Source organism: Eumetopias jubatus, unplaced genomic scaffold (genome assembly GCF_037043125.1).
Source record: "Eumetopias jubatus isolate StellerSeaLion01/CBP00866 unplaced genomic scaffold, mEumJub1_p1.0 scaffold_14, whole genome shotgun sequence".
In the NCBI taxonomy this organism is placed as follows: Eukaryota; Metazoa; Chordata; class Mammalia; order Carnivora; family Otariidae; genus Eumetopias; species Eumetopias jubatus.
This window is the reverse complement of record NW_028274820.1, coordinates 87,007,364-87,028,507: the sequence shown is the minus strand read 5'-3', so window position 1 is coordinate 87,028,507 and position 21,144 is coordinate 87,007,364. Positions and strand designations below refer to the sequence as shown.

At 43.0% G+C, this 21,144-nt stretch overlaps 1 protein-coding gene and 1 pseudogene across 8 annotated transcripts in view; one reads left to right on the top strand and one right to left on the bottom strand.

Annotated features, from left to right (window-relative positions):
• LOC148162538 (uncharacterized) overlaps positions 1-21,144 on the top strand; it is a 212,497-nt gene that overhangs the window by 57,439 nt on the left and 133,914 nt on the right. The window lies entirely within an intron of this gene.
• Positions 3,319-4,168, bottom strand: LOC114211657 (homeobox protein OTX2 pseudogene; annotated as a pseudogene).

Genomic DNA, 21,144 nt, shown 5'->3' with positions numbered 1-21,144 from the left:
CCCTTTATAATAAAGGTAGTCCCTTTTTTAAAAAATCAGGAGCACATCATTTTTTATGTAACGGTAATTATACTGTTAATGCTTTTGTATTGGAAAATGTTCTGAATTTAGAAAAACAAAAATCCTAGGCATCTCTTTACACTGAACCCTACTTTTAGAATTCTCTGAGGGTTGTTTCTAGTAATAAATTTGTCCCAAGTTTGGGGTCAGACTGTCCTGGTTCAAGTTACGGCACCATTGTGTTTGAAACTTGACAGAAGCAGAATTATTCCTATGATTTCATTTTTACTTGCTTGAAATCTGGTAATTTCTTGAGCAGGAGAAACAAGTGGAGTTATTGTAGAAGGTAGGCACCATTTTTTCTGTAGAGCTGCCAATTTAATAGGATGGTTGCTGGGACACTTTAAGGAGTTAAAAACTTGTAAGTACTTCTGAGATTGCAACATCCCCGAAAGAAAGAATATAAAAGAAGAAAAGGACCCTGTAGCTGTATTTTCTTTGCTTCCACTGCAAGATGTGTTCTTGTTTCAAAATGTGGGCACGCCCATGGTAGTCTCTTGTTCTTATGAATGTCATCCGTCTTGTTTTGGGAAAAAGAAGGTAGAGAATAATTGATATACAGGAGCAAAGCTGTTCCTTTTCTTTTAAAGTTACTTTTAAAAAATATAGAATATTTCAGGCGTATAAAGAAAGCATAAGGAATACTAAAGAATTAAAGTGTTATGTGGTTATTAAAACATTATGTGCATTCTTCCACAAGCCTGACCCTCTCTCTGCCAGGTGTCATATCCTGAATTTGGTGTTTCTCCTTCTCACGCGTGTTTTTCACTTTACTAAATACAGATGTATTCCAAAACATAAGTAGAATTGCAGTCCATGTTTTTTACCCTCTTAACCAATTTCGGGATATACAGTACATTATTGTTCACGGTAAGCACAATGTGGTACAGTGTGTCTCTGGAAATTTTCATCTAACACCCCTGAAACTTTATACCCACTGAACAGCGGCTCCTCATTTCCCCTAATAACCGTCATTCTCCTTTGAGCTTTTATGAGTTTGACTATTTGGGATACTTCATATCAATGGAAATCGTGCAGTATTCGTCCCTCTGTGACGGGCTTCTTTTACTCAGCATAATGTCCTCAGGGTCTTCCCAGTCATACGGCAGGATTTCCTCCTTTTTTTTAAAAGGCTAGTTAATATTCCATTGTATGTATGTATCACATTTTCTTTATTCATTTATCTCTTGATGGACATTTAGATTGTTTCCACCTCTCTGATACTGTGAATCATGCTGCAATAAACACGGAAGTGCATGTATCTCTTTGAAATCCTGATATATCCTGTGTTTTAGATAAAATATCCAGAGGTGGAATTGCTGGATCATACGGTAGTTCTGTTTTTAATATTTTAAGGAACCTCCCTACTATTTGCCATAGTAGCTGAACCATTTTAATTCCCAGCAGTGCACAGGGGTTCCTGTTTTTTCACATCTTCACCAACGCTTATTTTTTTTCTTTTTTAAAAAGATTTCATTTTATTTTTTATTCTTTTAAAGTAATCTCTCCACCCAGCATGGAACTTGAACTCACAACCCCGAGATAAGAGTCACATGCTCCACTGATTGAGCCACCCGGCTGCCCCTGTGGGTTTGTCTGCCTGCCTTCCTTCCTTCCTTTCCTCCCTTCCCTCCTTCCTTCCTTCCTTCCTTTCTCTCTTTCTTTCTTCTTCTCTCTCTCTTTTTTTTTGATAATAGCCATTTTAACAGGTGTGAGGTGATACCCCATTGTGGTTTAATTTGCATTTCCCTGATGATTAGTGATGCTGAACATCTTTCTACAATACTTGTTGGCCATTTGTATGTCTTCTTTGGAGAAATGCCTGTCCATGTCCTTTGCCCATTTTTAATAGCATTTATCTATCTATCTATCTATCTATCTATCTATATTTGTTGTTGAGTTGTAGAGGTCCTTATATACTATGGATATTAACTTCTTACCCCATATGTGGTTTGTACATATTTTCTCCCATTCTGTGGGTTTCCTTTTTACTCTGTGGATTGTGTCCCTTGCTGTGTAAAATCTTTTTAGTTTGATGTCCCACTTGTCTGTTTTTGCTTTTGTTGCAATACCAATGTCATGAGATTTTTCCCTATTTGGGAGTGGGCGCTAGAACCATTTAAATATAATTATGCCTATCTGACATATCCAGGAAGAAAAGGTTTACGCATATATAAGTTTTCCAGTTAACATCTGTAAGCATACATGACCGTGATCTCAATTTATAAATTCATCAGGGTCAGAGCAATTGACCAATGGCTCTTTACTGCTAGGCTTAGCAGCAATGAATGACAGATGCATTAGTGTCCTCTTGTTGGTCTTCCTTCACTCTCCTTGTCCAGAGACATTTTGTTGCAGTTTCAGTGCAGCTCACCTCCAGCCAAAGGTAATCTTTTTAGATAAGTACTCAGTTGCTCTGAATTTTGCTTATAATTAAACCTATTCAATCACAGAAGAATGCCTGCAGACGTGGAGTTCAAGGTTGCATTCAGTAGCAAGAGATCACAGTTTTCAAGTCTAGCACAGATTAAAAACCACAGATGTAGCGTTTCTCTCAGACACGCACTCATTATCTCTTAAACTGCATACGGACTCCATTAGAACATAATTTTTAATTTTTTCCCAAAGATTTTATTTATTTATTTGACAGAGACACAGCGAGAGAGGGAACACAAGCAGGGGGAGTGGGAGTGGGAGAGGGCGAAGCAGGCTTCCCACTGAGCAGGGAGCCCAATGTGGGGCTCGATCCCAGGACCCTGGGATCATGACCTGAGCCCAAGGCAGACACTTAACTACGGAGCCACCCAGGCGCCCCAGAACATAATTTTTTAAATAGTGCATCTAGTACAATCAGTCACCCAGTTCACACAACCTTGAGAAGTTTTTCATTGCCAGCTACCAGTTGGTCATGAAACATGGGTGAGCTTGAGGCCCTGCTACTCCTTTCCCTCACGGTTTAGTATGGGGGTGTTGGGTAGCCCCTGGCTGGAATGCTTTTCATCATTTTGCAAATGAGGAAAGCCAATGATCTAAAACTGTGCCAGGATCTTGAGTAGACTGGTTTGTCCATTTCAGGCTGCTGGTTGGTAGGCCCCTCTAAGGCCTTTCATTCTTCCTTTTGTGACTCCTGGAACATTGATCAGAAGATGAGTCTGAGTATCATCCCATCTAACTCTGTGAACCAATGTCTGGCTAAAACTGGAATGTCCAGCCCAGTATTTTTAAAAATCACCCACAAAAAAGAGGTTCTACAGGTCTTCACAAAACCTGGAATTACCATGAGGAGGCCTAATCTTTAGAATCCAAGCAGTCAGCATTGAAGTTAAGCTTCCAGGAAGCAGTTTGGTCCTTATAATCCAAACAGCCAGTGGTTGAATTAAAATACAAGCTTGAAACTCCACATCCCTGGGCAGCAAGAGAAGCTAGGGACTGGCTGAGGTGGTTGGTGACTGCATTGGTACCCATGGGGCTGAGTGTCCCTGGTCCAGGACGTTGGTGATGCATAGGGGTCAAATAAGATCCACGGTCCATGCCCCCAAAGTAGGACAACGAGCAGCATATCCTTGATTATACCTGAAGCCTTGAGAATGGGTCACATGGTAGGGCCTCTGTATGCAGGAAGAGGAGGCGGACAAGGGATCTGACAGTGGGGAGACAGAATTTGGGATCCAGATAGACATAGGAGCCCTGCTGCCGGAAATGGCTGGGACTGAGGTGCTAGGGGAGGGAGTTAATTGGCCACTGGTTCCACTCTGTGAACTCACTTCCTGAGCTGGAGAGGTCTTCTTTTTGGCAGGTCTGACTTTGTTTTGACCTCCATTCTGTTGTTGCTGCTTGATGGTGGCATTTAGCTCTTTGATTCTTAAACCATACCTGTGCCCTGGACCCCTGGGGTGAGTTGGTTTTTCAGCACCATCTCTTCTGCATGATGTCTGGGGACCAGGTCTTAGCAAACAGTTCTTCAAGCACGTCTAGCTGCACCTGGGTGAACATTGTCCTCTCCCGACACTATTTGGGGGGAGGTGGGTGGTGCCCCTGAGGAGCAGCCCCAAGTGGTCAGACTCAGCCCATTGACTATGTGAGGCAGTTGTTTAAGATGAGCCATCATAATAAGGTTGCTGTGAGGTATACTGTTGGCCCAGATCAGGGGTACCCAGCTGGAAGGTCACGTTTCTCCTGGGGTGGACAGGCTCCGGGGCCTTGGTGGGTGGATTTGGAGTGCAGGAACTAAGGGCAGGACCAACAGACAGAGGTGCTGTTTCTCAGCCTCCTCTTCCAGGTCTTCTTCTAGGAGTCGTCCAGCTTTAGGCCTTAGGTTTGTCTCTCATCCATTTTGAGTAGACTTTTGTGTGTGGTGTAAGATAAAGGTCCAATTTCGTTCTTTTGCAAGAGGAGATCCAGTTTTCCCAAGGTTATTTATTGAAGACATTGTCCTTCCCCTTTTGTGTCCTTTCCCTCCTGGCACCCTTACTGAAGATCAGTTGACCGTAAATGTGTGGGTGTACTTCTGGGCTCTCTCTTTGGTTCCCTTGGTGTATGTGTGTGTCTTAATGCCAGCACCAGTTTGAAAAGAATTGGCTTTACTACTTTAAATATTTGGTAGAATTCACCAGTGAAGCTGTTGGTCTTGTGCTTTTCTTTGTTGGGAAGCTTTGGATTACTGATTTAACCTCCTTACGAGATACAGAGCTGTTCACATTTTCTATTTCTTCTTAATTCAGGCTTGGTGTAGGTTGTGTATTTCTAGGATTTTTCCCATTTCTTCTAGGTTGTCCAATTTGTTGTATAGTTCACAGTAGTCTTTTATGATCCTGTTTATTTCTGTGGCATCAGTAATGTCTCTTTTTTCTGATTTTATTTGTTTGAGCGTTCTTTTTTTTCTTAGTCTAGCTAAAGGCTTGTCATTTTTGTTGTTCTTTTCAAAAAACCAACTCTTAGTTGTACTTTTTCCTCTTTGTCTACTCTGTTTTGTTTGTTTATGCTCTAATCTTGTTTCCTTCTTCCTGCTAACTTTGGGCTTAGTTTGCTTTTTCTGGTTCCTTGAGGTATAAAGTTAGTTTATTTATTTGGGATCTTACCTCTTAATGTGGGTGTTCATCACTATGAACTTCCCTCTGAGGAAGGATTTCTTCTGTTGCATCCCATAAGTTTTAATATGTTGTGTTTTTATTTTTGTTTTTTCTCAAGATATTTTCTAATTTCCCTTTTCATTTCATCTATGATCCATTGGTTGTCCAAGAGCATTTTATTTTAATTTTCACATGCTTGTGAATTTTCTAGTCTTCCTTCTGCTTTTGATTTCTGGTTTCATTCCACTGTGGTCAGAAAATATACTTGGTATGTTTTCCGTCTTCCTAAATTTATGTGGTACATGTTTTCAAACAAGATATAAATTGTATCTGTTGAAAGCAAGTAGAGTTCCAAGGAAAGCAGACTCTGTAGAAGGAGATTAACATGCAGGAAGTTTACTAAGGAAATTTTAGGATTAACACCCGTGAAAGAGACCAAAGCAGGAATGGGTGGAGAGAGAGAGACTGGGTGGCAGTGCAGTCACAAGGAAGGCCTCAGCGGATCCTGAGGGGAGCACGGGAGGAGGGATCGCCCTTTAGAATTGTCGCAGGTTGGGGCAAGGGGCCACGCATGGAGCAGTGATTGGAATGCAGGCTGCCCCTCACTTGGGTGAGGTGACCCTGTTCAGCTGAGAGCGGTCAGCCTGCAGCACTCCCAGTAGCTGGGGGAGGGAACTTGGCAGCGCTGAAAGGAGGCCTCTCGGCACCAAGATCTCAGCGTTGACTACGGTGCATGTTGTATGTACTGGACTTGCCTTTTTGGCCCAATGTTAGGTTTTTGAGATTTATTCATACTAATGTCTGTAGCTGTAGTCGCTTATTTTAATTGTCTTATAGTATTCACTTTTATAAATACCTCACAATTTTTTTTAGAGATTTATTTATTTATTTGAGAAAGAGAGAGAGAGTGCATGGGCATGAGTTGGGGGAGGGAGAGGGAGAGGGAGAGAGATAATCTCAGGCAGACTCCCCACTGAGCCCAACGTGGGGCTCGATCTCATGACTCTGAGATCGTGAAACCAAGAGTCGGATGCTCAACTGACTGAGCCACCCAGGTGTGCCCCTAAATACCTCACAATTTTTAAACACATTTCCCTACTGGCAGATGTTGAAGTGTTGTAATTTTTCACTATTGAAAAAATGTGGCTATGAACATTATCTCCTTAGTGCATGCACTTAGTGGGTTATATAGCTAGAAAATTCCTGGGTCTTAAGATACGGACTTCAAATTTAGTAACTACAGTATAATGAAATTGCTCTCTCCAGTGGTTGTACCTTGCTTTATACCCTCAAAACACTTGTCATTGTCAGACTGATTCTGCCAGTTTCATGGGTATGAAATGGTATCTTGTCGTGGTTTTAGTTAGAATTTTGTTGAATTCTGGTGAGATTGAGAATTTATGTGTTTTTTGGCCCCTTGAGTTTCTCCTGTGAAGTGTGTATTCCAGTTATGTGCCCATTTTCCTATTGGTTTTTTTTTTTTAAGGTAATTTGTAAGCAAGATTTATATATTTTTCTTACTCATTCTTTGTTGTTTATATGTGTACAAATATCTTCTCCTGGTTTGGGGCTTGATTGTTCACTTTTAAAATAAAATCTTTTGCTGAATAGGAGTTTCCCTTTAACGCAGTCACATTTAATCAGGCCTTCTTGTGCAGCATTGTGTCTTTGTGTCTTCTTTTTAAAATTCTTTCTTAGGCTAGGTCATGTAAAAATATTCTCTGTTTTCTACTGAAAGTTTTAAAGTTTTGCTTTGCACAGTCTCACCTACAGTCCATCTAAAATGGAGCTGTGTGTGTGTTGTGAAGCATAGAAACCTCATTTTACTTTTCTCTGGACAGCCAGCTTTCCTCTCAGCCCTGACTAATGGGTGCATCCTTGCCGCATGGTGATGCAGCGCCATCCTGTCGTATGGTTTCCGTCGATGAAGATCTTCTGGGGACTCTTTTTTTGCCTTGGTCCACTTCTTTTTTTCCTGCTCCAATTTCACACTGTGAAATTTTCTTTATTTCTTGGTGGTGTCTTGTCTGGTAGAGCACATCCTTCCTTCCTGCTCTTCTTTAAATTGTCCCTACTTGTCTTCCGCTCTCCCATCTGCATTTTAGAGTTCCGTTCCATGAAAAACCTTCCTTTGATTGAGTTCATGCACTGAATTTATAGATTAATTTGAGGAGAATTGACATCTTTATCGAACACTAAATATTTCCTGTCGATGTCTTATTTAATATCTGTATGTAGGTCTTTCTTACTGTACACAAAATTTTTATAACTTACCTTTCTACTAAATACTGACACTTTCTTTTTTTTTATTATAAGATTTTTTATTTATTTATTCATGAGAGACACAGAGAGAGAGAGAGAGAGAGGCAGAGGGAGAAGCAGGCTCCCAAGGAGCAGGGAGCCTGATGCGGGACTCGATCCCAGGACCCTGGGATCATGACCTGAGCCGAAGGCAGACGCTTAACCATCTGAGCCACCCAGGCGCCCAAAACTGACACTTTCATGTTAATAAATAAATATCTTCACTAACAATTTAATGACTACATAATAATCCATTCCTTGGCTAGACAGTCATTTATTTAACGGTGCCCCATTGACATTTAGATGAACATATTTCACAGTGATTATTCTGGAACTCATCTTTCCCATCACAAAATCATATATATGCAGCCATGTTTTATTCTCATAATGCTAGGATATCCTGTATAATTACATAGTTATCTGAGATGTATTCAGGTGTAAGACATGAGAAAGATATCTAACTTATTTTCTCCCCATGTGGTTAACCAGTTTTTGCGTACTTTGTCCTTTTGGTTTGACTGACCTAACCTGTTTTGTTTCACCATCCAGCAGCCATCAGCAGTGCACTCGATAAATGTTTGAATAAGTGAACCAATTTTTAATATTTGTTTTATTTTCATATGTGTTATTCTTTTCCACTGATCTGTCAATTCTAAGCCTGTACCACACAATTTGAATTATTAGAGCTGGTAGAACAGGACCCCCCCCCCATCCTCCTCCTCATCATCATTGTTATTGCTGTTTTTCAGATTTTCCTGGGTGATTTCTGCAGTATTTTTCTTTCACATGAACTTTAAGATTTTTTGTTAAGATTTTATTTATTTAGGGGCGCCTGGGTAGCTCAGTTGTTAAACGTCTGCCTTCGGCTCAGGTTATGATCCCAGGGTCCTGGGATTGAGCCTCACATCAGGCTCCCTCCTAAGTGGGGAGCCTGCTTCTTCCTCTCCCACTTCCCCTGCTTGTGTTCCCTCTCTCGCTGTGTCTCTCTCTGTCAAATAAATAAAATCTTAAAAAGATTTTATTTATTTGAGAGAGAGAGAGGTTGTGTGCACATGCACAGGGGGAAGGGCATAGGGAGAGGGAGAATCTCAAGCAGACTTCCTGCTGAGCACAGGGTGCCCATCACGGGGCTCGATCCCACTACCCTGAGATCATGACCTGAGCTGAAATCAAGTGTCAGACGCTTAACCCAGTGAACCACCCAGGCACCCCCACATGAACTTTAAATAATTGGTCCCTGTTCCTTTAAAACTCTTAAGATTTTGATTGACAGTATATTAGTTTTCTGAAAAATTTAAAGGCATTTATATTTAAATTTTCTGGTCTAATAAGTACTGCATATTCATCTAGTTTGCAAATTCTAGAACTTTTTGGTTAGAGAAGATAAATCCCCATATTTCTTTTTTGATTAAAATTCAGGGCAATTAAAGAAATTCATTGCAGCAAACAGAATCATGCCACATGTTTATTCTGTAAAGACAAAATGTTTTTCTATATTGAGCAGCACTTGGAAGGCTTTGCCTCCTCCTTACAAGACATGGTTCACATAGTACCACATGTTCCCTGTCCAGACAGATTCTTGAAAATAGATAATAATTTATGTGCTATTTGGTCAAAGAAGTGTTTTTTTTTAAAATATGGCTCACTTTCTCCCACAGATCCTTAAAAGGAATTCTGTACCCTTACTTCTTTGATTTATCTTTTTTTATGGTAAGGAAATAGGATGCAAAGCTTGTCGGGCAGGATGGACGTCTGCATAACTCTTTTTCACACCTGCTTGGATTCTGGCAGTGGTATTTGCTAAATGAAGGATGAAGGCTGGTTTGTCATGTGTTTTCACAGAGCACTGATGGCTCTGGGCCAACCCATTTAGCCTTTGTCTTTTTTCTTGCATAAAACTGCCTCTTTTTCACTTCACATGGGGGTGTTAGGCACTTCAGAGATGTTTGTTCTTGTCGCATGCACACCATCTGTGATCTCCCAGCATCTTAGACAGGTTCCCAGATTGGCTGAAGTGATGGTCAGTGTACAGGATGCTCAGGATCCTGGCCGGTGCGGCAGCACACACCTGGAGTATCCTACATCGGGGCTGTAGACTCAGTTATTGAAATGTTTAAATAAACTCTTGATTTAGAATGATCTTAGATTTGAAGCAACATTACAAAGCTAGGACAGGGAGTTCCCATACGTGCCTCACCCAGTTACCCCAGTTGCTGGCTCTTATATTATCGTGCTGCATTTGGCACAATTCAGGAACAAGGAATTGGTACATTACTATTAACTAAAACCCACACTTTATTCTGATTTCACTAGTTTTTCCCTAATGTCTTTTTCCTGTTCTAGGATCCACCCAGGATATCACATTACATTTTGTTGTCAGGTCTCCTTAATTTCTTCTGGTCCATGACAGTTTCTCAGACTTCCCTTGTTGTTGATGACACTGTCAGTTTGGGGAATACTGGTCTGATATTTTGTGGGATGTCCCGCAGTCTGGGTTTTTCTCATGTTTTTCCTGATTACATGGGGGTTCATGGGTTTTCGAGAGGAAAACCACAAAAGTGAAGTGCTATTCCTACCACATTGTATGAAGGGAACATGCCATCATCATGACTTACCCCTCATGACGTTGACCTTGATCCCTTGGCCAGAGTAGTGTTGGCAGGTTTCTCCCTATAAATTTATTCCCCACCCTCTTCATACTCTGCTCTTTGGAAGCAAATCCCTAAGCACAGTGTAGACTCAATTTAAGAGTTTTGTTAATTGTCTCATCCGTCTGCACTGTGTTATGTTTAAACCACACCTGTTACTTTTTTGTATTCCACATGCTTAGATTTTTGTGTTGAAAGCCCGAAGAAAAAATAAAAGTTGCCTAGGCTTAAGAAGGATTTGAAGTAGTTAGTAGCTGTGCTGAATCTTTATTCCATTCCTCTTATGTTTGGTTTATTGGTTTTATTTAAAAATCTATACCCCGGCACTCTTGGCTGGCTCAGTTGGTGGCGCACGAGACTCTTCATCTCTTGTCGTGAGTTCAAGCCCCACACTGGGCATAGAGCTTTACTTAAAAAAAATGTTTTTTGTTGTTTTTTTTTTAATCTGTATGCCCTGTACACTACACCCTTGAACCACACAGGCTGTTCTGCTCAGATGGCTGTACAGCTTGTCCTTCATATTTCTAGCCCAAGGGAGCCTCATTCCTCTCTGGCTGTTTGGGGGGAAGAGTTCAGCATAAGAACATGTTTATATCCGTATTGAAGCTTATGTAGTAAACACCACAGTGTATTTATTCTACTTAATGTGATGGAAATCTTTTCTCTGTATAAAATGATGTTAAAGATTTATGAGTTTTAATGCTCTCGGACACCTGTCCTGATACCATAGTAGGCTAGCCTACCACACTTCTCTGTCACCTGGAAAGCTGCTAAACCTCAGGAGTTCAGATTACAGATCGCTTGTGGGGTGAATTTCTCAGTGACTTTGATTTTTTTTTTTTTTTGTCTGATTACTCCTTTTGCACTCAACTCAAATGACTTTATTTACATTTTCACTTCAAGTCATTTTCTAAATAAGAATTTAAAAAGAAAAAAAAGAATATAAAAAGAATAATGTATCACTGATTTAGCATTGAACAGGAATGTTCTTGAAATGGTCTATAAATTAGGTTTTTGTTCATGGAGTCCACATTTTATGTGCTCTTAGGGAACTTCTTTACTGTTTCAGAGAATCTTGTGAGAAATTTGTGATGTCCCAAAATGATCAATTCTGCATATCCACATCTGCAGACACTTAATTTCATAGAGAGGTGTGAATGTTTCATTGAGCAGGACAGGTTAGAGTGTGTTTTCAGAACATTAAAACTTCGTGTTCCTTCTTATTGTGAGTTTATCTAAGAAATCGTTTTGAGTATGTTAGAGTATTTGGTCTTTAAGTCAGTCTTGGAGTTCAGTGCTAGGGGGAGAAGTTAAAAAAATACATTTTAATAGTTTTTGCTCACTTGAGGACCATTTGGTATGACAGCTCAGAAACAGAGTAACGTTTTGAATCAACCACACGGGAAATCCTTTCCCTGGCCCCTCAAGACTACTTTCAGTCTGTCAAAAGATTCTTAAATTCATGTGGGGGATTCCCACGTGTTCTATTATAAGCCTCCTTTAAGGTTTTTATGTATGTGTAGAAGGTAGAATAGTATTGCATATGTTTTATGTCTCAGTGGCGCAAGGGCTGTTCAGCGTACCGTCCCTGTGTTTTAATATTACTCATTCTTTTTTCTAAGTACGGATGTGCAAGAATGAGAAAGGCTGAGCATTATAAAGTGAAATACAAAGAATTAATTTGTTCTCAGGTCAGTTAAAGATCTATTACATGTAAAATCTTTGGGTATATACTGGCTCTTTTCTTTCGTAGCGAGTAAAGAGAACTCCTCAGAGCTTTGGACGCAGGAGCTCCTTCCCAGCCTTCCCCCGAAATAACCGAGGCCTCTCTGGTTAGCTGCGGGCCCTCCTGTCCTTTGTGCTGAGAGTCAGGCATATTTCCACTGCTCAGATCTAGCAAGTGTGCTTCCTGCAGTTACCATTTGGGTCAGTTTCTAAGGCCTTGAGGTGATCTTCAGAAAGACGGTAAGTATTGAGCCATTTTTGGGAGAATATACAGGATGAAGAGTCACGACATCTCCTGTGTCACTGGTCTGTTGTGAGAAAGGCAGGCAGGAAAAGTCTGTGTGGACCACCTGTCCTGGGCTTGTACTTTCCTGACTTGCGTGAGGGGGTACAGTGGCTCTTGTAGGGACAGCCCCTGTCCGTTCAGTCACCCTGACCGCCTGGGCACAGGTGAAAACCCCCAGCAGTGGACAGGAGCCTGGCATCCACCCTGCGGCTCTATAAGCCCACTTGGAAGGCTTAGTACTGAGTGCAGATCTTCCTGCCGGAGAGAAAGACTCACATCTGTACACAGAAAGCAGCCCCGGGACGAGATCTGCTCTGTCCCAAAGCCCCTGCCCAGGACTCAGTGGGTTTGTTCTCAGGGACAGCGCTCCAGAGGTCAGAAAGATCAGGGGGAGTGGGTGAGGAACAAAGACTCCCCTTCCCTTCAGGCATTGGGAAGGTCCTCCCACCCCTATTCGAAAGCCAACAAAATGTAAAAGAGATTTCCTCCTGAATTATCCTGATTCCTCCTGAGGCCTTTACATCCCCAACACTTACCTAACATGTTTCCGTAGAAAACTAACTTTTTATGTTCTTGTGCCAAAAAGTTCAGATCTATAAGGCTGCTTTGAAATTGTTATCCGTCCTTAATTTCCCCCTTTTAAATTTTCCTTCTCCCCTAAAATCCCCTGTGTTTTTCCTGTAATTGCGAAAATTTGGGAGATTTTCCATTTAAATTGGCCCTCGTTGGCCCACCTGCACTTTGCCGTGGATTTGAGTGGGTCAGTGCATCGCACTCTGTGCCAGGCCTGCCAGAGTGTGCCTCGCGGGCCGCCTGGGTGCAGAGGCGGGCTGGGCTGTCTTCAGAACCACGGTGCATCTCAGGCCTGCTTTCTAAGCTGCACCGTGAGTCCCTCTTGCAGTACATTTTTTTTTGCAGCTTTATCTCTCACCTTAACGCTATGATGCAGAAACATCCATCTTAATGTCAAGCTATCCATCTGATTTTGACTTGATCCAAACCAGATCATCTACAAGTGGGTTGCATGGGCAGATGAGACACATGTGCCTGGAAGGTTGACTCCTGCCTGAGGCTGTTAACGTTCATTCATTCAACAAACATTTATTATGTGCTCATTCTGAGCCAGGCTCCGTGATGAGGTGGGGGTAAGGAAATAAAAAGGCCCAGTGCCGTCTTCAGTAAGCTTCCAGTCCAGCGAGGGAAACGGAGGGCTGAGTGGTGGCAGCTCTGATGCAGAAGCACCAGGGAGGTCCTGCAGTCCAGACACTCAGGAGGACATCCTTCTGGAGGAACCGACATAAGACCCAGCGTTGGGAGGATGGATACCAGTAAATGGAGAGAAGATGGGGGTTGTGATAAGCCGGGGGGAGACAGAGAGCCAGGGGAAGTGTCAGGCTCTGGGGGTGCTCCTGGGGGAGGTTGCTGTGTGTATTCAAAGACTGGTAGAGGTTGGAGACTAAGGAGCACGCTGGAAAGGGTGCCTCAGGTTAGGGTTTGTTAAAGGAAACTTCTGAGACAGTTTAGTTATGAACACATGCCAGCATTTTATCACAGTTTTGCAGTGCAAGGGAAGAGGCCCCCGGTAGGTGTACTCCCCAGATTGACTCTTCGTCGTAGGAAGAAAAAAATGATTGAATCATCATTGAAAAGAATGTCTGGTTAAAAATCTTCAGACTCTAACTAGTCTAGTGGATAATTGACAGTCATCTAGGTGAATGGTAATGGGTTCCCCAGAGCAAGCCTTAATCTTCTTAAAGTTCACTAAAAAATTACATCATAAAACTATTTTTTCTGGAATGTTGTTGATGTCTTCCCACTAGGATGTTTTGAATGAATAGTAAGCCACCTGGTTCTGTTGCAGACCAGGTTTGGGGCCATTTTTCTTGAAGAGGTTCACGGTCACTGTGGGGCGCAGCCCAGTTTTCAGCTTGGATTTTTATCCTGAGGGCACAAGGGGGCCCTTGCCACTGAGTGAGGTTTAACCCCGAGCCATCCACGTGGGCACAGATGAGCCGCAGTGTCTGCCACAGCAGGATAGAAATTAGCAGAGTATTTTCATTTTCCAGGGAAACGTTGCTGAGGGCCTTGACTTTGGGTGTGCTTCTTCCCTTGCCCCTCCTCCCACCCACCCTGCAGCCCGGGGCAGCTCTGAGATGCCCCAAAGCTGGGGAGTACAGATGGGAGTTAGTAGTTGGCTTTTCCTCCGGGCAGAGTTGGTTTTATGTTACTCAATTTTAAAATGATGATCGTTCTCACCACAATGAAAGAAAATACTATAATGGTAAGACAATTCTGAGAAGGTGTTGGATGAAGCACCCAGGCTGGGTTAGTTGCTCAGAGAAAGGAGTCCAAGGCCTTTCTGCTGGAAGTACTCTGCATCCAAGCCCCGGAGCCCTGCGCCCTGCCCTTCTTCGGCTGGTCCCATCTCGGTCCTGAGGCACCAGAAGCAGTCTCAGAACCGTGCTGTCATCTGGCCTTGGCCTCGAGGCTGTTAGCGGTATTCCTGCTAATTACATAAGATTCTGCGCTCCTCCCAGGAGTCTCCTTCAGTGCATCTGCTGGGGTTAAAATAGAAGCTTCAGAGATGCCCTTGCCCCAGGCGGTGTCTCTGCTGGCCTGGGGGCATTGGCTCTGTTTTCTTGTCACTGGTTAACGAAGTCGTGGTGTCGTGGGCAGAGGTATAGATGGTTGCAAAAAACATCAGGGAACCTGACCTTGGGAGTTAGGTCTGCAGTGTTTTAGGGGGGCTGGGCTGTCACCCCTCCGACTGCCCTCACTTTTGTTACGTCCATGGCCTTACTGTTCCCGTGTCTTCTCTGTTCTCTTTTGTTGTAACATTTCATCATTGTCATGTCAACATACTGCCATGAAAATAATACTCCACAGTTAACTGGTAGAGATTGAATAGGCATAGTGGAGAATCTGCGATTGTCTTCTAAACTTGATGGGAACAGGAACCTGCTTTTAGCTTTTATTCCTGTTAGAAATCTGTATTCAAAATATGTAATTATTCTCCTTTTGTTTTTCTTAATGTTATCCAGATTGCAAAAATACCTGCCTCTAAGAACTCAGGAGGACTGACTTTGTGGGCTCAAAGGTAGTGAGTCATGTCTGTGAGCTTAGAAAAGAGTTTATTTGAACCTCTTTGAGGAGGCTTCCCAGGCAACCATTTATGCAGTCATGAAAGGGTGCAGAACCAGGAGGTATTATACTTGGAAATTGGAATCCTCAGATGCATTCCCTCTCAGACTGAGACCTCAGTTTTTGTTCTGTTTGTTAAAAAGAAGTAAAAGGAGCTTAACAATTATAGAAAAACACACTATTTTTTTTTAAAGATTTTATTTATTTATTTGACACAGAGACACAGCAAGAGAGGGAACACAAGCAGGGGGCGTGGGAGAGGGAGAAGCAGGCTTCCCGAGGAGCAGGGAGCCCAATGTGGGGCTCAATCCCAGGACCCTGGGATCATGACCTGAGCTGAAGGCAGACGCTTAACGACTGAGCCACCCAGGAGCCCCAGAAAAACACACTATTTTTAAGACGTGTGTGTGTGTGTGTGTGTGTGTGTGTGTGTGTGTGTGGTGTTGTGTTGTGCTTTATCGTTACCTTTTAAACACTCTCCAATGGGAACGTTTGTAGGTGTGAATGCTGGCTTACTTGGGGAAAGCACGAGAGAAGTTACTACTCAAAGTGATTTCAGTTAGCTGTGAAGTTATTTGGAAAAGCAGGTGCTCTTCGGATGTGCCTGTATCGGAGTTTGTGATCACTAGGGAGAACTTCCAGCATGTGGGGAAGAGGAGTTTATTCATCATTTGCTTCGTCCTTGAGTATTCAGGCTTGAACTTGTATTTATCGTGTCAGTCGGCCTTCGATGGTACAGGCGCATCCCGCTCTGCGGCGTGAGGGCACCAGTGGAGGGCACGAGTGGAACAGGAATGGGGGATTCTTCCAGCAAGTAGACACAGCCTCCTTGACTTGTAAAGATGTCCCTCTCACTCCTCACTCTCCTCCTCTCTACATAGGTTTCTTCTTGGATGAGCCATAAGGATAAGGTAAACATTTCTCTTCCACTGGGAAACGACACTCCCAGACTTTATTTCCCATGGACTTTGATGAAATTCCATTTTCATGCATACGGTGGTGTTTTTCACGCACCCGTGGAAGAGGGAAGTCCTGTTAGTGAGGTGACAGACTCATTTTCCATAGTGTTAGAAATCCTCTGAAAAGAACCAGAATATTAATATATTAGCAATGCTCATTTTAAATAGGGTTGTGTTATTATGATCCTCGATCATGTGTTCTATAGAAATGTTAGAAACAAGATGTGGTATAGAAAATGGCTTTTTTCTGCTGGAGACTAAGAGGGGCCGCGTCTCCACTCTGAGCACCTGTGGGCTTTATGAACATTTTGAGCTTTCAGTCACAATAATTTGAATTTTATTTTGGGTGCCTCAGTTGATCACACAGCTCTGAGACTCTCCTCTTACAGACATGGGACAGGAAGTAGGTGAATTTTGTTGTTACGGTCTTTTTCCTCCCTAGTTCCTAAGTCTGTGGAAGAAATTAGGATAGCAAATCCTGGTGGGGAGCCAAGGCCTTGGGCTTTTTTTTTTTTCTCCTACAACAAAAGTGAAAAATTTTTAATTCTTAGTTCTTTTTTTTTTTTAAGATTTTATTTATTTATTTGACAGAGAGAGAGACAGCGAGAGAGGGAACACAAGCAGGGGGAGTGGGAGAGGGAGAAGCAGGCTTCCCGCTGAGCAGGGAGCCCGATGCGGGGCTCGATCCCAGGACCCTGGGACCATGACCTGAGCCGAAGGCAGACGCTTAATGACTGAGCCACCCAGGCACCCCAAGTGTACTTAATTCTTAAGAAGTCCACTGACTTTTTAGCGGTATTGCTAATGGAGTTCTATCCTTAATTTTGACTTGTTTCATTTCATTACCAATTTGAAATGTAAGGCTATAGTTTATGAACTGCCTTAAATTATTTTTAAGCAAGGCGGGTTACAAATAAGGTAATCCTTAGTTTTATTATTTTTAAATATCTACATTGTCACATTTCTTGTGAGATAAAAATTGGCCTATTGATTGATTCCTGCATTCATGCCCTGAATGTCTCTGAGTAGCCAGTCACTGTACTAGGCACTGGGGAATAGCAATTCAGACTTAGTCTCTCTTGTAAAGGTGCTAGTAAGTCTACAGAGACATGCGAATCCATGTCCTTATAAGAATAGCAAACACTTCCATGGCTCTTACCATATGCCAGGGAGTGTTTTAAGTGCTTTCTAGGCATGAACTTCAGCTCATGAATTGATACAAAAGCCTGAGGTTCTTACTCTTTCACAGGTGCATAAGTTCAGAGGTTAGGTACTTGTCCTCGGTCATAAAAGGCTTGTCTCAGTTAACAGTCAGGTGTGTTAAGTGCAGTAACAGACCTGCCCAGGGAGTGCCCTGGCAGAACGGGCTAGCATCTCGTTGGGAGAACAGGGACTAGACACGTGGGTATCCATGAAATTTTCCTGAAGCAGACAATCCCCAAGCAAATCTATTCAGAGGAGTGGGAGAGCCCTGAAATCCTTCTCTAGTGACATGAAGGACTGCATCGTAAATGGGTTCATCGGTTGAACCAGTGACAGAGTATTGGCAGCAGGGGGATAGTAAAAAATACACTGGATCCCTGCAGTCTTCAGTATAATGACAAGGACATAGTTTTCCAATGTTGAGACAAGCCCTTGTTTCCAGTTAGTGTAAGATATGGTAAAAACTTGGCCTTTAAAAAAATCTAATAAAAGCATTAATTTACTTATACTCTGTCAACATGTGGGTAAATGTGTGACCCCCTTTTGTATTCTCAGATGAATGTCCCAATCACTGAAGATTTCCTCTTAGGAAAGCTCTACTAACCTGAAGAAATAGCCTACTAGTATTTATCTTGAATAAATGCAGGGGAAAGATTGATTTCCTTCAGAATAAAAACTGGCAGGAACTACCTGATTAGGTAGATTAATGTTATCATTGGCAGAGTGACAAGACTACTTGGAAGGTGGGGTGGCGGCCCCCATGCTTGGCGTGGTGACACTAGATTTTTGCTTTTCTCTCTCCCTGTAACATCTGAGTGTCGTGCTGTATGGTTAACCACCTTCTGTCTTCCTTGTAACCATGACCTGCTGACTCTGCCATTACTCCCACCCTCACTGGTGACCACCTCACTGTTCCCACCCAGCCTCAACTACCTTGGATGACCCACCTACTTCCCCGGCTGCATAGGTGTGGGGGCTCCTTATCACCAGGGGTCTTCTCCCCAACTTCCTCCATCTCCCCACTTTCTAGGCCTTGTCTGCTTATGGCTCAGATCAGTTCGTCAGAAATCTCCCGTTTGACCACACCCCCCATCCATCCTTATGGCTCAGATCAGTTCGTCAGAAATCTCCCGTTTGACCACACCCCCCATCTATCCTTATGGCTCAGATCAGTTCGTCAGAAATCTCCCGTTTGACCACACCCCCCCATCCATCCACTTTGTACCCCACCTCTCTTTTGATCCCACGGTGACCTCTAATTTGCTGCCTCCTTTTTGCTCCATACCTTTCCATCTTTATTTTCGTCCTGATTCATTAGAATTTATAGTCCTGGTACTAAATCAGCCCCTTGCCCAAGCTCTACACACCCTGACCATTTTGTCCTCTTGCTTGCACCTGGGCTCCTGAGCCGAGCTGGAGAAAGTCCAGCAACTGGGCAGATTGGTGCCTGTTCACATAAATTGAAGTGATTGCTCAGCACTGGGCACCAGTTCCTTCTTGTTCTTCTGGCTAGCTGTCTGCCACCCCGTTTCTTCATGCTGACTCTTACTAAGCTGTCTTCAAACTCAGGACTGCTCCTCTTCCCCTCTTCCTCTGGTCAGAGGATGCACTCCTGCCGTAGGGCTCTCTGTCCTCCCTGCCACCGAGCCTCCTCCCATCCCTTGGCATCCGTGAGCCGATGACAACCTGGCTTTTCTTCTACTTTTCATACTGTCTTAGTCATCTTTGTTGTTTCATCTCTTGTCTAACTGACTTCTGTCAGAAGGCAAGTACAAGATGTCTGTTTTCTCTTTCAGGTACAGTAACATATTTGCTCACTATTGTCCTTTGCCTTCTGCAAAGATTTTATTTATTTGGGATTTATTGTAGGGTGGGTGGCAGGCCCCTTGTGCTCTCCTGCTGTGTGTGTGTGTGCTTGCATAGCCAGAGGACTTCACTCTGTGATCCAGCTCGCTGCTGCGTCGAGCTGTAGATGGTAACCATCTCTCTTGGCTGCTCAATGGTTCTGCACTCTGCAGAAATAGTCCCGTAGGCTTTATTCTGCATACACACAGGGGAAAAGGTGATTGGCATCTTTCAGATTAGAAATGGGCAGGAATCTCCTAGATAGATCAGTTTTATCATTATCACAGTGCTCTGTATGTGTTGTCTTTGGTGTGGCTCACCAGTGCCTTTGCAGGTCATTGGGGTGCAGTGAGGTGGGTGTTTTGGCCTCCACTTCTGTCAAGTAGACCTCAGATCTTTTCTACACTTCTGTGTGCTGATTCTCTGACCTGCTGTGGAAGGTTGCTGCCCACTTCCCTGTTGCTCCTTGTAATCACTGCTTCTCCCATCTGCTGCCTCTGTGTGGCTCCTTTCTCCTCTCATCCAGACTCCCTCCCTTCTCTTTCTTTGTATCATCTCTTTGGTTGTCTTTCACATAAAAATACGAACATTTAGGGGTGCCTAAGTGGCTCAGTCGGCTAAGCGACTGCCTTTGGCTCAGATCATGATCCCAGGGTCCTGGGATTGAGTCCTGCTCAGCGGAGAGCCTGCTTCTCCCTCTCCCTCTGCCTGCCGTTCCCCCTGCTTGTGTGCTCTATCAATAGATAAATAAAATCTTTAAAAAAAAATGAGCATTTAGTAGACAGAATTCATTGGTTTATTAACTATCTAGTTCCAGAGCTGGACACCTGGGGAGGATGCAAACATTAGGAGAATGACAGAGCTGCCCTTCTGGTGATCATAAGAGAGAAATATTGAAATGCAGAATTCCAGTATATTATAATAAAGACTGCTAAAGTCTGTGCTGAGGATTTTATTTACATCCCTTCGTATAATCTTAAAAAAAAATCCTGTAAGGTTGCTGATTTTTTTTGTCCTCGTTTTACAGAGCAGAACACTGAGACTCTTGAGAAGTGAAGTCATTTGGTCAGGGTCACTTAAACAGCAAGTCACCCAGTGGGAAATACAGCCCTATATTTGAGCCGCAAAGCTCATGCTCTTCGCCACCCTGAATACAATCTCCTGCCTTGCCTCTCTCTGAGGGCTGACCATGAACAGTAGAATCTCATAATAGACTCTTGACATACTGAATATTAGCGAGGAGCTGGAGACCTCTAACCAGCTGGAAGTCATTGGTTGCGATGTTTTTATTCTTGTGTTGTTTCTGTGGAGTTGCCTGGAAATTATATCACCTTTATGCAGTTAATAGTGCATTTGTTATCACTAGGCTTCTTGGGTTTAACACATTCTATACGAAAATATCTTATTTGCCCATCTGTTACCTTCTTAAGAGCCAGGTTCAAACTCCTACTTCACTATAGGTTTGAAATGTTAAGTGCCTTACAGCTGAAAGAGAAAAAAAATAGGGTTATTTGTCACAGAGGGTATAAAGGAACCACTTTGTGGATCAACGAAGGTAACCGTGTTAATGTTAATTGTCCACTTTTATCCATTCTGGTTAGCCCGAAACCAGCTCCTGGGCATCCCTTGGAGGAGTCAGACCTCCTCCTGTCCTGGGTTGGGCCTGGAGTGCCGCCGGAGGCGAGGCTTCAGGTCTTTTGGGGGTGGAATTGGGGGGAGGAGCTTCAGTGTCCTCTGTTCTGATCATAGTAGTTACTACCCTCTCCCCCACTGTGACTCCTTTTGTTTTTATTGCTTCACCCCAGACATCCATTTCATAGATTATTCTAAGAGATGGTTTTGTAAGAGCTACTTAGTTAATGTATTCAGTAAATGTTTACTGAGCATTACTGCCAACCAAGCTCTGG